Below are 5,411 nucleotides of genomic sequence, written 5' to 3'. Positions count from 1 at the left end.
CATTATAGTTCAATTTTTTACCGCTAGAGGGCAGACTATGTACAGTGAGCATGGCTCCCTGTGAACTCAAAGCAGCAGGCTTGACTTGTAAAAGAACCCAACACAACACTTCCATGAAGTGTTTTTAAACTTTTCAAGGCATTTATTTTGATTCAGCAAAATGCAGGTCGCAACGGCAAATTCGTGCTACCGCATAAAAAGCTGTCAATAACTTTGCATGATAGCCATGTTTCCAGAAAACACCAAAAGTCTTGGAAGAAAGCCTGTTTCGGCCCTGGTTGTAAAAAAAACAAAAAAAACAAAAGGGAAGGGAGACCGTCCGGGAATACCAGGTGCTGAAAGCCTTTTTTTTTTCTTTCCCACGTCAATTGTGAAAGGAAACTTTTACCACAGCCATCAAGTCCCGCCGCTGCTTGGCATTGTTTCAGGGGCGATTGTGTCTATAAAATGAAAAATTCTGAGCGGTCTCACTGCTTACGGCCATACTACCCTGAGAGCGCCCGATCTCGTCCGATCTCGGAGGCTAAGCAGGGTCGGGCCTCGTTAGTATTTGGATGGGAGACCGCCTGGGAATACCAGTTACCGTAAGCTTTTTTTTTTTTTTTTTTTTTTCTTATGTGCACTTCAATCGTTTAAGCCAAGAACTTTTTACAGCACCCATCACGAATGGCATTCGGAAACTGCAAGCCTGGTTTGAACTCCGACACTGAAACTACAACACGAGTTTAAAACCTACATTGTGTGGCGACAGCCATAGCATTGCAGTTCACGTTTTTACCGCTAGAGGACAGACTATGTACAGTGAATAAAGAGCATGGCTCCCTGTGAACTCAAAGCAGCAGTCTTTACTTGTAAAAGAACCCAGCACAACACATTGCGCTTCCATGTAGTGTTTTTACCTTTTTCATGACATTTATTTTGATACAGCCAAATGCAGGTTTTGTGCACTTCACTTTTCCGTTGGGCATTCGCGTAGAACCCTATTCCAGTTACGGCCAGATTCTTTTAGACTAGTGGTCCCCAACCTTTCTTGCGCCACGGACCGGCTACGCGTCAGAAATATTTTTGCGGACCTGCCTTTATATATATAAATAAACAATAAATCTATATAAATAAATACTACATTTATAATAAGTATATATACCGTATTTGCCGGTGTATTGGTCGACCTTTTTCGATCCAAAATCGACCGAAAAAAATCGACCTCGACTTATACACCGAGTCATAAAATTTAACTTCGTACTCATCGCTTCAAATGTGATGGTAACCAAGGCCGTTTCTCATGCATCTCATTGTGCGTTGCACTTAGAAAATTTGAACCGGGCGGCGTGCGCGAGTGCGCGGCCCGCTGGAAGTCGAATGAGGCGCCGCGACCACCTCCGCGGTGCTTATAAACAGCCGATCCGCTCGGCGGGGGCTATTTTCGGCCACTTGGCTCGTGCGCACGGCCTCCCGGATGTGCCGGGCGGGTGCGCGAGCTCGCCGGCCGCTGGAAGTCGAATGAGGCGCCGCGACCACCTCCGCGGTGCTTATAAACAGCCGATCCGCTCGGCGGGGGCTATTTTCGGCCACTTGGCTCGTGCGCACGGCCTCCCGGATGTGCCGGGCGGGTGCGCGAGCTCGCCGGCCGCTTGAAGTCGAATGAGGCGCCGCGACCACCTCCGCGGTGCTTATAAACAGCCGATCCGCTCGGCGGGGGCTATTTTCGGCCACTTGGCTCGTGCGCACGGCCTCCCGGATGTGCCGGGCGGGTGCGCGAGCTCGCCGGCCGCTTGAAGTCGAATGAGGCGCCGCGACCACCTCCGCGGTGCTTATAAACAGCCGATCCGCTCGGCGGGGGCTATTTTCGGCCACTTGGCTCGTGCGCACGGCCTCCCGGATGTGCCGGGCGGGTGCGCGAGCTCGCCGGCCGCTGGAAGTCGAATGAGGCGCCGCGACCACCTCCGCGGTGCTTATAAACTGCCGATCCGCTCGGCGGGGGCTATTTTCGGCCACTTGGCTCGTGCGCACGGCCTCCCGGATGTGCCGGGCGGGTGCGCGAGCTCGCCGGCCGCTTGAAGTCGAATGAGGCGCCGCGACCACCTCCGCGGTGCTTATAAACAGCCGATCCGCTCGGCGGGGGCTATTTTCGGCCACTTGGCTCGTGCGCACGGCCTCCCGGATGTACCGGGCGGGTGCGCGAGCTCGCCGCCCGCCGGAAGTCGAATGAGGCGCCGCGACCACCTCTGCGGTGCTTATAAACAGCCGATCCGCTCGGCGGGGGCTATTTTCGGCCACTTGGCTCGTGCGCACGGCCTCCCGGATGTGCCGGGCGGGTGCGCGAGCTCGCCGGCCGCTGGAAGTCGAATGAGGCGCCGCGACCACCTCCGCGGTGCTTATAAACAGCCGATCCGCTCGGCGGGGGCTATTTTCGGCCACTTGGCTCTTTGCGCACGGCCTCCCGGATGTGCCGGGCGGGTGCGCGAGCTCGCCGGCCGCTGGAAGTCCAATGAGGCGCCGCGATCTCCTCCGCGGTGCTTATAAAGTGCCGATCCGTTCGGCTTGGAGCTATTTCCGGCCTCCCGTTGGTGCCGGGCGGCGTGCGCGAGCTCGCCGGCCGCGATCTCCTCCGCGGTGCTTATAAACAGCAGCATGCGCACGGCCTCCCAGAATTTGAACACATTTCGTCAATAAATTTCGCATATTGAATTTTGAAGTTTAATATAATGCAACAATTGAGCTGGACTTATACAAAGGATATATCATAAAATCGTAAATTTCCGTCGAATTTTAGGGGGTCGACTTATACACCGAGTCGACCTGTACACCGGCAAATACGGTAAATACGATTAAATAAAATGATACGACTGGCATAAAAACAAATATAAACCACATAAAAATAAAAGTCACCATTACGTTGAATTATTGGGAGCACCGAGCTTGTTTCTCAGAAACGAGCCGGTCCCATCCAGGCGTAATCGGACACAATGAAACCCGAAGTGGTTAAGGTTTGTCTTTTAATGCAGGATGCTTGGTCTCCATGTGCCGAAGCAGTTTTGAAGGCTTCATTGGCTCGCTCGCTAGTTTCAGGGGCGATTGTGTCTATAAAATGCAAAATGTTGGGTCACCTCACGGCTTACGGCCATACTACCCTGAGAACGCCCGATCTCGTCCGATCTCGGAAGCTAAGCAGGGTCGGGCCTGGTTAGTATTTGGATGGGAGACCGCCTGGGAATACCAGGTGCTGTAAGCTTTTTCTTTTTCTTATGTGCACTTCAATCGTTTAAGAAGCTATTTTTTACAACACCCATCACGAATGGCATCCGGAAACAGCAAGCCTAATTTAAACTCCGACATTGAAACTATAACACGAGTTTGAAAGCTATATTATGTGGTGACATCCACAGCATTGTAGTTAAATTTTTTACCGCTAGAGAGCAGACTATGTACAGTGAGCATGGCTCCCTGTGAACTCAAAGCAGCAGGCTTGACTTGTAAAAGAACCCAACACAACACTTCCATGAAGTGTTTTTAAACTTTTCAAGGCATTTATTTTGATTCAGCAAAATGCAGGTCGCAACGGCAAATTCGTGCTACCGCATAAAAAGCTGTCAATAACTTTTCATGATAGCCATATTTCCAGAAAACACCAAAAGCCTTGGAAGAAAGACTGTTTCGGCCCTGGTTGTAAAAAAAACAAAAAAAAACAAAAGGGAAGGGTGACCGTCCGGGAATACCAGGTGCTGAAAGCCTTTTTTTTTTTTTTTTTCCCACGTCAATTGTGAAAGGAAACTTTTACCACAGCCATCAAGTCCCGCCGCTGCTTGGCATGGTTTCAGGGGCGATTGTGTCTATAAAATGAAAAATTCTGAGCGGTCTCACGGCTTACGGCCATACTACCCTGAGAGCGCCCGATCTCGTCCGATCTCGGAGGCTAAGCAGGGTCGGGCCTGGTTAGTACTTGGATGGGAGACCGCCTGGGAATACCAGTGAAGGAATGAGGTCGAAATACAAAAAGTCCTGCCTCGCTACAAAAACAGATATGCTCAAACCTCATTGAATAAAGTACATAAGCAGACAAGTATATTCACATATTAAATAAATAAAAGAAACATTTGAAGCATATAATTATACCTACACACCAAATCAATAAAGAAGACATAACTAGACATTTTTGATAAGTGGTGATGAGAAAGGTTTTTATAACTTTATGATCTGATATATATATTTCTGAGGACTTTGAAATAACAAATGACTTTTGATATATTGCCTAAATAGCTTAATGACCCTTAAGGAACTGTGGAATGCATGCCTGATGTTTTTTCTCTGAATCATGGACACGGCCAGAGTCGTCTTGACCGTTCAGTACTTGATTGTATCTTATGTTTTGACTAATGCTAGACGCCAGTTTTTGATTACTACTGAACGCTCTGCACAGAGGGAAATAGTTTGCCTAACAAAGAAAAGATACGGTTGAATGCGGTACGACAGTGTATGTCCAAGATTGGAGAAGAATGTTCACAGGAAGGTCACGTGGAGATAAAACCAGTGGGTGCCAGAAGGAGCCACCCGAGAACTCGGCCAAAGATGATCGCCAAGGCCGAGAGACGGGATGGAAGACAACAGCCCCCTCCACACACACACACACACACACCAACAGCCCCCCCCCCCAACACACCGAGTCGCCCATAACCAGCACCACTCCCATGGAAGCAGACTCTCCTTCGAACTTGCCCCACCCCGAAGACTCATCGCCCATCAATCCCAGCCCACAATGTGCTACTGAATATAAAACTGATCTAACAACCTTGGACTTTGCCTTTTCTGAATGGAGACTTTCCGCTCTTGAAGGGCCCAGCGCTGTATTGTACTTTCCTGAAAACAGAGCTTTTTGAACAAGAATTGTGATTGAACTCAACCAATCTGTCTAAGTCTAATTTCTGCTTCAGTGTCTTTGCATTTTCCTAAATCTGAAGAAATCAAACGAGCACGCAGTGAGTAAATTGGATAACAGGTGATTGGCAAAGGCTTTTGCCGTGAGGCGCAGATAACGCGCTCCCTAAATTGTGGACAGAATCCAACAAATTTGAATTTGAATCTAGGAGGTTAAAAGTGTAATGGAATAAATCAGATGAATTATGTGGAAGTAGTTAAGATAAAAATAAAATAAAAGGAAGAAGAATGCAGAAGAAGTTGAATAATAATAAAGTCAAGGCAATTCAAATTTATTTATATAGCCCACAAGCAAGTCTCAAAGGGCTCCAAATGTACAAAAATTGCCAATTTAAAATACAAGAACAATAAGTGTGAGGGCCACAATGATGATCATGACAGCAAAAATATTTCTAATTGGTTTTGATAGGTACAAAGGGGGAACATGGAAGAAGGTTTTCAAAATTTGTGATATAGCGTGACTCAATTATCAAGAGTAA

The 5,411-nt window shown here is 48.3% G+C and overlaps 1 non-coding gene and 2 pseudogenes across 1 annotated transcript; all 3 read left to right on the top strand.

Moving 5' to 3' along the window:
• Positions 1-472: 472 nt before the first annotated feature.
• Positions 473-591, top strand: LOC125965901 (5S ribosomal RNA; annotated as a pseudogene).
• A 2,522-nt stretch (positions 592-3,113) lies between these two features.
• Positions 3,114-3,232, top strand: LOC125965890 (5S ribosomal RNA). The gene has a single exon (XR_007479993.1). It is a non-coding gene; the product is annotated as a 5S ribosomal RNA (ribosomal RNA).
• Positions 3,233-3,862: 630 nt separating this feature from the next.
• Positions 3,863-3,980, top strand: LOC125965906 (5S ribosomal RNA; annotated as a pseudogene).
• Positions 3,981-5,411: the final 1,431 nt, after the last annotated feature.

This window comes from Syngnathus scovelli, chromosome 3, assembly GCF_024217435.2.
Source record: "Syngnathus scovelli strain Florida chromosome 3, RoL_Ssco_1.2, whole genome shotgun sequence".
In the NCBI taxonomy this organism is placed as follows: domain Eukaryota; kingdom Metazoa; phylum Chordata; class Actinopteri; order Syngnathiformes; family Syngnathidae; genus Syngnathus; species Syngnathus scovelli.
Note: the sequence above shows the minus strand (reverse complement) of the source record. Positions and strands in the feature narration are given on the sequence as shown.